General features: G+C 43.7%; 1 non-coding gene across 1 annotated transcript; it reads left to right on the top strand.

Annotated features, from left to right (window-relative positions):
• The first annotated feature begins 4,576 nt into the window (after positions 1-4,576).
• LOC120098687 (small nucleolar RNA SNORA17) lies at positions 4,577-4,704 on the top strand. Its single transcript, XR_005497110.1, has one exon. It is a non-coding gene; the product is annotated as a small nucleolar RNA SNORA17 (small nucleolar RNA).
• Positions 4,705-10,545: the final 5,841 nt, after the last annotated feature.

Here is a 10,545-nt window from a genome sequence, read left to right as displayed (position 1 = left end):
AAGTCCCTTGAACTCTGAGTGCTCCTTTCACAAAGTCTACGTGGGCCAAACCTAACATGAGGCTTAGCATATCTTGCTCAAGAATGTTGGGGAATCTGTAGCTTCATTGTGTGTGATTCATATTCTTGTGATGGAGTTGCCATTAAACCTTTGAGGCAGTGAAAAATGGACCACAGCCCAAGCGTTTCCAGTGTGGGCATGCCCAGGGAGCAGGCTCCGCACAGGAGATGCGTGGAAGAGGAGCCAAGGCCCTGTCTACCGTGAGCCCAGCAGTCAGATAGCAGATAGTATTGTACACCTGTGGAGGATGAAGGTACACCATACGTGCCTCATTTTCATATGGCATCTAAAGGCATCCTGTGACTTGAATGTGATGCAAAGTCCCTGTGTTTCCCTCAAAGTTGTACAAGCACCCCGTTTTTCTTAAAGAAGACTATTCAGGGAGTCTCTGGAGTTTACTGAAGGGATGTATTTTTCACTTCAAAGGACCAGAACCACATTCTGTTATTTTTTGAAGCAGGGTATCGTGGAGCTCAAGCTGGCCTCAAAGTTGCTGTAGAGTTGAGGCTAACCTTAGCTTTGTGGGCATGTGTGTGAGAGAACAGACATGTGCTGCTATACTGGGCTTGTGGAGGTCAAAGTTCAACCTTGGCTGTCCATCAACACTTTCTACATTGATTTGGACAGAGTCTCTTCTTTGGGAGCTCCTGTCTATGCTGTGCTAGCTGGCTCTCGGGTCTCCAAGGCTTATCCTGTCTGGAACTCTATTACTGTTGGAGTTCTGGAATTGCAGAAGTGCCCTACAGCACCTAGCTTTATGTGGGGCTCTGGGATTCAAACTCCAGACCTCACACTCCTGCAGCAAGCACTTTAACCACTGAGCCAGCTCCCCAGCTCCCAAACCTTGAGGTTTTTTATTCTCTCACCTCTCCTTCGCTAGTGCTAGGATCACAAGTGTCTGTTACATTTCTGGTTTATGAGATGCTGGGGGTCAAACCCTAGGTTTCATGTCGTTTAGGTAAGTGGCCAGCCTACATCTTCAGCACCAAACAGTTTTGTAATGCTGTTTTGCTTGTCCATGTAATTCTTTACCTCATCAGGAAATATTTCTTTTAAGGGACCATGATTTTCTCCATTTGGTCTGAATTTTAAAGTTTAAGAATTCTATGTGGTTTCTTGGATGACTCTGGTAGAAAGGGCGTAGTTGAAAACAAAAAAACAAAAACAAAGCAAGACAAAACACAACTGTTCCTCCTCCAATATTGCTGCTTTTGTGAGCTTGGCTTTATGAGGTATAATAGCGCACTGTGACGGGCGTGCCTTGTGGGAAACATTTGGTGACCTCCTTGTAGGAAGATAGCGTGGGATAGTGGCAAAGGCATGGGTCTTGTTACCTCTGTGGCCTCAGAAGTTACTCTCACTCGCTAAGGAACCTCCATTGGTAATTTAGTCAGAGCTTCCTAACAGGCAAACTCTATTGATTCTACATCACTGGAGAACACACATGCCCTTAGACATATGAGGACATTTATATGGAAATCAGGAAGTTTCACAGTCAGAAAGCTGGGGAACCTGAAGAGCTTTGGTGGTAATGCAGTCTGAGTTGACTGTAGGAAGATCAAGGACCTGATGATGTTCAGAAATCTTGGCAATGGAGAAGCAGGAACACGTGAGATCTAAAGGTCGAACATGTGAGAACCAGGGCCTCCAGTGTCTGTAGTCAGGAGTGTGTGAAAGTACCACAGGAACAAGGAACCTCCTTTTTGTCTGATCTGGTAGGGAGGGTCCTAATAGGAGGAGTAAAGCTTCCCCACACCAGTGACTGGATCTTCTTCTCTGGCCCTAATGCTAAGTAAGCACTATGCTGGTTAGTTTTAACTGCCATCTTGGCACCATCTGGAACTATGGGAATAGAGTCTTAATTGGTTGGCCTGTGGGCATGTCTGTAGGGGAGCATCCTCAGGGTTCCTGACACAGAGAGACCCACCCTGAGTGTGAGCAGCATCATTCTGTAGGCTAGACCTGGGACTGTATGAGCAGAGGTAACTAGGCCAGTAGCAAGCAGATGTGGGTATGCGGGGGGTCCATTATTTCTGCTTAGCTATGGACAGAGTTGGCCCTGTTGTTACAGTTGCTATCATAGACCATCGCCTGGAATTCTGAGCGTCATAAACTCTTTCTTCCTAAATTGCCTTTTGTCCAGGTATCTGATCACAGTAGTCAAAACGAAAGCAGGACAAACACTGATCACTATGGAAACTCCTCCAGCAATGGACAGAAGAGATGCTCACCGGACATCTGGACATAGATGTAGTCGTCACATCTGCCTTCCTTTTGCAAGTGACGGAGGTTGTTTTAGTATCCTGTACTGAACCAGGGGCCTCACTTGCACTAGGAGAATGGGCTGCCATGAAGCCATGTACCCAGCGCTGAATAGTTTATTCTTGGGGATTTAAGACTCACTACCATTCAGAGAGGAGAAGAAATTGTTAAAACCATAATGGCGAACTGTACAAGATAGAAAGCCACACTTAGAGTTTACTAAATCCTGTTAATTCATCACTTAAGTCCCAGACCAGGAAGTGGCAAACTAACATACAATGTACTGTCAATTGAAAATTATTTAAGATAAATGCAGAAACAGTAAGGGAAGGAGATGAGGAAGTAGCCAGGGAATGGGGATAACAGAGTTGAGATTAAATAAGACAACAGAAGAAGTAGCTAGGGTTACTGTAGCTTACAACTGGTCATATCTTTTTTTTAAGTAACTAGAAGAATTCAAGGTTTTAAACACAGAGAAATGGCAAACTTCTGAAGGGACGGAAGAGCTGACTACTGGCATCCGGTCCTTGCACATGGTGCTCATGGGCCGAGTTACTGCACACCCCAGGGGTATGTGCCGGACGTACAACTGTGAGTCAACGGAAACGAAAAGACGTTAATGTTTAGAAACACTTAAAAGGCCACAAGTTTGGACCTCGAGAAAGATGACTCATTTGAACATCACTCCATATGTAGGCAGCATTGACAGATCAGGCAAAAATACATAATAAAAGGCCATGGAGGCAAAAAAAAAACCAAACCAAACCAAACCAAAACCCCCCTCAAATATAGCCATCTTTGTTGACATATTGGATCTTTAAAATTATTTTATTTTTGCTAACTCCAAAAATAGATGATCTGCATCTTTGTTACGTCAATTTTCCTGGCTTGTTTGCTCTACCAACCCCGACACAGTGTGACCAATTGCCAACAGATGGGAGTGTCTCACTGTGAAGGAAAGCTTCATCCTGCTTCCCCATGTGAAACCTGTGTGAAAGGGGGATGGGCTTCATCCCAGGAGCAACATGGAATGCCTTGATCCAGAAACCTGGGTCTCCAAACATGGAAATTCTTACGTATCTGGGTAAGTATCTCTTAGAAAATTCTTCCGCTGGCTTTGCACATGGCTTAACTATCTCTTCCGTGTCACAGCTCATGACATCTGGATCCTGTTTTCTGGGCTATGGCTGCAATGCCATGTTACCATTTCACGTAAGAGTCTTACATTGTAACATAAGTCACTATGCAATGAGTCAATTTCCATTAAAAATTCAGAAAGTATGGTTTGCATAGATATAAATTAGAGATTGCCATGTAACAATTTGTTAATTTTATTGTAGCATTTGGCTTTGCTGTTGTTACTATGGGGGATGCTGTTACCAAAAACAAAAAACAAAAAAATCTAATTTGGAGATGTGGTATTGTTTTAAAATTTATAAAATTTTGAAAAAGATCTGCATCCTTCCATATGTTGAAGAGAAAATTTGAGCTAGTCATTGGTAGCAGAAAAGAAACATTGGGAGATTTTTAGAAATAAAGAGGAAAACTTCCTGGTTAACTACATCTGGGAAACTACGTGGAATGGCAGAACGCAGGAGGAAAGAGTTTCATAGCAGTGCTGCTTAGGTGAAGATTTGCAATAATGAAGCAGGGTGGAAATTTACCTCCCACCTTAAGGTCAACTCCTAAGACGTATCTCAAAAGCAACTTGAACCAGTGAGATGGCTCAGCAGGAAAGGGACCTGCTACCAAGCCTGACAGCCAGACTTCAATACCTGGGACTCATATTGAGGGACAAGAGAACTGGCTCCTGGGACTTGTCCTCTGACCTCCACATACGCTGTAGCATGCATATATCTCTACCCCACTATATCAAAACAAAAGAACAAAGCGAAGTGGCAAATCCCTAGCCAGTTACCGGTCCAAGTTCACAGGCATTTCATTTGAATACAAAACAAAAAGATCTGATATTTCTGGTGGAAATCATACCATTATAGTAAGAAAATATAGTACTCAAAAGAAGTCTGTGCAGGAATGGTTCAGAAATGATTGGTATTGGTTGACTTTCTACTACTGTGCCAAGTACCGGGGAAAATGAACGTGAAGGTAAGTTTATTGTGACTTCTGAGTCCCGAGATTACAGTCCATGGTCAGTTGTCTGTTGCTTTTTGAGCTTGTGGTAGACAAAGGGTACCACAGTGAGAGCACATGGTGGATATGGTTACCTCACTTCATGGTGGCCAGGAAGCAGACATCTGTCCCTAGAGGCATTGCAGTTGTGACTGCTGTGTCACATGTGCGTCTGTAGGAAGCAGAGAGAAGAGAGGCTGTGTGTACTCAGTGTTCTGACCTGTGAACATCTGAACATTTATTCCTGAAAAAAGTATTATGGGGACCCAGTCAGGGATCTAGCCTGAGACAACTGCTGGTCAGTCACCTTGAAGGCCCAGATGAGCTCTCAGAGTGAGGATCCAGTTGGAGGCCTGAGGTACCAGATAGAAATGAGCCTAAGGTGGATGACCCTCTTGTGGGGTTACTTGGGTGGGGGCCTGGATGAGGAGCTAGCCTGACTTGATTCCTGCCCAGTGCCATAATGCCCAGGTGGGGCATAGCACTCTGGAGAACACTCCTGAGATGACCCCAGACACTCAGAGATCCCCCAACACATAGTGCCACTAAGAAGATCAAGTAAGCAGTGGAAAAATGGAAGAGGAAGAGAAACAGAAGGATGCAGACACAATGAAGAGAGGCAGAACTGGAGACTCAAGGGTAGTGAGGAAAGGCCTGATGTGAGTAGTCGGTGATGCCACCTGTGACCATGGTGAGGTCCTGGCCTGTGCTGCCACTGGGAGCCACATCTGGGTCTATGGCCCTGTAGCAGCAGGGATCTGGTACAACCGAAGGCTAGGTGGATATCCCTGGTCTTGGGTGCAGCCCAGGGACATAATGATGTTGAGGGCTGTGCAGAACTAGCCCTATCCCTTGTCTGGGCACTGGGGGAGAGCTGGTCCTGGGGGCATGAGAGTAAGAGAGCTGACCTCACCCCTACGCAGATGCAGGACTGTGAGGAGTCGACCCCGTTCTACACATCGTGGGAGTTGTGGGTGCAATCCTAAGGATATGAGCTGGCCCTGCCACCTGTCTCCCATTTGGTGACATGGATAAGGGACAAATACCCTCCTTCTTCCTCACCCTTGGCCACACACAGCAGGTGGGAGACCTGGCCCTGAGGTCATGAGAGCAGCAGAGCTGTCCCTGTTCCTCGCCTGCTGCAGCACTCAGGAGAGCAGGACCACCCTTGCCTGGGCAGCACAGAGCTGACCTTAGTGGGAGGGACATGGGCAATTCAGCCCTGAGTGTGTGAGCATGGGAGAGCTGGCTCCATCACTTCTCTGTAGTGGGGTGACGTAGGCACTGGAGAGATGTCCCCTGCCTCACTCCTTGTCACCTATGGCAGGCAAGAGAGCTGGCTTTGGGGGTCACGAGAGTGGGAGAGCTGGCCGTGTCCCTCACTGGCTGCAGCACTTGGGAGAGTGGGCCCTGTAACTCACCTGGGCAGCAGGGTAGAGTTGGTCCTGGTTGTGGGGGTTGCTGGTGAGGAGGCCCAGAGGTCGTGAGAACAGGCTTACCAGCAGGCTCACCAACTCAGATACCATTCAGGCCCAGATCCAGGGCTTTGAATTGGCCCACTCTAACACCTACCCCATCATTGAACTGCTGGAGTGCATAAAGGGGCCAGTCCTACAGATCTGAAACTACAGGATCTTCATGACACAGGGCAACACCAGGATATCTGAGAGGAGTCCCAGTGAGGATCCAGTATTGATGGAGTAGCAGAAGCCAGAGGACTTGTACCAGACCGATGGGTCATTGCAATGACCATTTGCAAGCAAAGAAGTGTAGATAAAGGGGAATAGTGGGCATGCACTGTGACACACTAGAGCTTCCACAGTGAGATTGGCTTTTTCTGTTGTGAGGGGTTTGCAAGGGCAGGGACAAGGGCAGTGGGAGATAGTGGGATTGGGATGCACGATGTGAAGTTCACAAGAACCAATAAAAAGCCAGAGACAAGAAGGGGCTTGGGTTTCAATATCCCGTCCACCAATCAAGCTCCTTCAACCTGGCTGCACTTCTTAAAAGCTCCATCACTGTCCAATAGCACCATGGGCTATACAGTTCTTAGAGCACTCAAGATCTGATCCATAGCACAGTGACACGTGAATTCTTCCAGATGAGGAAAAATGGCGACATTATGTTACCCTACCTCAAAAAGATTACTTTGAATCAGAAAAAAATCAAATTCTGTACAGTAACTGTTAGCATTTATTATAAATTTCTTAGTGAGTATAGAATGATAGTAACACAGTAACAATTATGTAAAAACTCCACATTAGAATCTATAGAAAGTCTTATAAGTAGTCATGTGGCCAGAGGCTATAGCAAGAAGGCAAAAGTATTGATATCCTTGATCGGGCTCCAAATACACATGATCCAGCTGTTGGTAAGACTTTGTCATCCAGAAAATTATCCAAGAAGCTATAGAGTGTGATAATGGCCATTTGCTATGTTTTGCAGAAATCAAAGCAGAATTCAGTATCATCACAGAAGATATTTGTGTACAATATAAGCATTGCAACATTGTATCATAACTTCTTAGAGGAAGATTGTAAAATCAAAACAGAGTCATTTAGATACCAATCTTAAAATGTTACATGTATTTTAGATACAACATATGTCAAGTAATGTAGGGTACAGCTATTGTCAGTTTTGTGGATTATAAAACACATGTTTTCATAAGCAAACACGGGTAGATTTTTGCCATGTACACTTATAACTAAAGGAGAATTTAATATGTATGGGTTAAATTAAAAAGGAACAAAGGTAAAAATAGAGGGGCCAAATGTATGACAGATGCCTGTAGAAATTATAAGATGGTGTAACAGATCCCTTATTCCTCAGTGGCTGTGTTGTTTAAACATTGACATTATAAAACAAGAGAGCTGTGGAACAGTGTGGGAACAATAATTAAAAACCATGTGTTATATTATCTGTTATATTTTTGAAAATAATGATAGTAATAGTAGTAGTAGTAGTAATAGTAGTAGTAGTAATAGTAGTAGTAGTAATAGTAGTAATAGTAGTAGTAGTAGTAGTAATAGTAGTAGTAATAATAGTAGTAGTAGTAATAGTTGTAGTAGTAGTAATAGTAGTAGTAGTAGTAGTAGTTGTTGTTGTTGTTGTTGTTGTTGTTGTTGTTGTTGGTATCAGGAACCGCTTTCACCTTCAGCAGTGATTTCACCTACAGGTGACAGGGACCTGTGCATCTGTTGCCATGGCAATGGCCGTACATTCCCAGCACACATTTGGTTCACCTGGGAGTAGTTAACCACAGTTTAAATAAGAGGCAGACCCTTCCTGTCCCCTTCCTCTTTTTTTCTCTCTTCTCTCTCTCTCCCCCCACCCCTTGTCTTTGTCATCCTCAATAAACTTCTTCCACGTGGGACCTTATTGGCCTGGCGTGGTCTGTCCGGCTCAAGTCATGACTCTATCACAGCAGTGATAGTAGTAGTAGAAAATATTTTAAATATTTCCATCATAAAAAAGTAAGGACGTGAGATAAACCACACACTATTATGTAGTCATTGTAGAATGAAGTCATGTTTCAAAATGCCATGTTATACATGATAATGTACAAAGATTTATCAACCAGAAAAACAAGTTAAAAATCTTATGTCATATAATCCAAATATATAATGAAAAAGTTTAATAGGCAAGTATTTTTAAAGATTTATTTTTAAATGCTTTAAAAGTATGTGTAAATGTGTGCATCTGTGTGAGGGAATTTATGCACATGAGTGTAACACACATGGAGGCCAGATGAACACATCAAGTCTCCTGGAGTTGGAGTTACAGGCAGTTGTGAGCCAAGCCATATGGGTGGTGGCAGCTAAGCTCAGGTTCTCTGGAAGAGCAGTATGTTCTCTTAAGCACAGTGATCTCACTAGTTCCTATAGAGATATTTTTGATACTAGCAAATTTTAATTATGTTTTAAGAACTAATCAAACGTCTTTTGACTTTCTCTGAACACTAGATTATGTTTAGAACACACTAAACATAATAAAATAAAATAAGTCATCAAGCGTGTGATGGGGCAGTTGATTGAGAGTGTTATTAAAAACTAAATTAGAACCTGCAGTTGTTGGAAACTTGCCTGAAATTCTAGCACAGATTTAGCTGAGGTCTGAACCACCATAAGTTCGAGTCCAGCCTGGGCTAGTGGAGGAGTAGAAACTAGGAGTTCAGGACCATCCTGGGTAGCAGAGGTCAGCAAACCATGAGTAAAGAACCAGCATGCGATAAGTAGAAACACCCTTTTCTCAGAAACCAAACCCAAACCCAAACCCAAACCAAACCAAACCAAGCAGTGAATTGGAACTAGAGTGTTGTGTGCTTTTTAGACACTAAGTCTCTCTAATAGTTCCCTGTATTTGTGGACATGTTTGTGAGATGGCTCTATACAGCATCTTAGGAATCTCTTTTAATGCAGCAATATCCAGATAATTATGAAATAGAGTGATAACACAAAACTGTTCGAATGAATAAACAATGATGCTACAGTAGTATTATTGTATAGGATATTTCAGTGTAAATAGACTATCAAAGACAGTTAAGGAGGTTTGTTCAAAGAGTGACAGTTTGTCTTGTCAGATGTCAGAGTGACAAACTGCTTAAATCTTGTGGTCTGTCATGTCTGTTGCAAATATGGAATTCACCTGCTGCGGCACAAAAGTAGCCCTGTAAAAGCAGACAGGTATACCTGCGTCTAGATATTTGCATGCTGTATGATTTTCATGTATCTTGCCAACATATTCTCTCTAAGTTTTTCTAATCATTTAAAATGTTAAAGCCATCCTCCGGTCTCCATTTGTGCCCCAGAGTTCACCCCGTGGCACAGGTCTCTGGACCCAAATCTCCACCCTCCTGTATGCCCCACCCCATAGAGCTGGTCTTCCAGGAGTGCTGTGACTGCGAAGTTCACAGGTGAGACACTTTTGCTTCAACAGCTGGCCAAATTGGAACCTGCCAGGAGACTACAGGGCTCAGGAATCCCGGAGCAACTGGGGACAGGATACTTCTGGTCTCTATTTGCACCCCAGAGTTAACCTGGTAGCACAACACTCCAGACCCAAATTCTGCTTAGAGAGAGTTGGTCTCCCAGGAGTGCTGACACAGCTAAGACCACAGGCTCACAGGTTCATAGGAGGAACAGGCTCCAGTCAGAGACAACAAAACCAACTAACACCAGACATAACCAGGTGGGGAGAGGCAAGCACAAGAATATGAGCAACGGAAACCAAGGCTACATAGCATCATCAGAACCCAGTTCTGCTACTACAGCAAGTCCTGGATACCCCAACATAATAGAAAAAGGAAGATTCAGATTTTAAAATCACATCTCTTGATGATGCTAGAGGACTTTAAGAAGAATATAAATAACTCCCTTCAGGAAATATGGGAGAACACAGGTAAACAGGTAGAAGCCCTTAAAGAGGAAACACAAAAAAATCCCTTAAAGAATTATAGGAAAGCACAACCAAACAGGGGAAAGAATTGAAAAATCTCCAAAAGGGAGACAACTCTGAAGATAGAAAACCTAGGAAAGAGATCAGGAGTCATAAACGGAAGCATCACCAACAGAACACAAGAGATAGAAGAGAAAAACTCAGGTGTAGAAGATAACATAGAAAACATTGGCACAACAGTCAAAGAAAATGCAAAATACCGAAACCCCTTGTAAAAATATAAAAAATAGAATGCTGTCTTTTACCCCCACTTGGTCTGGCACCACAGTGCCCCAAGGTATCTGTTAGATATCTTAAGTCTCAGTCAGCAAAGCCTCTCACCTGCTCTGCTCCATCCCATATCACACTGCCGAAGGCCACTCTCTGAGCCGTCAGCAATCTCTCTACCTGTCTAGTTCCCAAGGCAGGTTTCCATGCCAGACACACACATCCCAACTCTGTGGCTGCCCAGTGTCTCTAGTCACTGCACACTTTCTTACACTTAAATCACTACATGAAAAAACACGCAACACAATAACCTTTGATCCAATTGATAGGATATAATTGCCCACATAAGCATACTAAGCCTGGGACACATCCATTCCTTCAGAACATTCATAACAACCTGTAAAGGTACAGGGTGGAATCTTAACGTCAGCC

Source organism: Rattus norvegicus, chromosome 19, assembly GCF_036323735.1.
Source record: "Rattus norvegicus strain BN/NHsdMcwi chromosome 19, GRCr8, whole genome shotgun sequence".
Lineage (NCBI taxonomy): Eukaryota > Metazoa > Chordata > Mammalia > Rodentia > Muridae > Rattus > Rattus norvegicus.
Note: the sequence above shows the minus strand (reverse complement) of the source record. Positions and strands in the feature narration are given on the sequence as shown.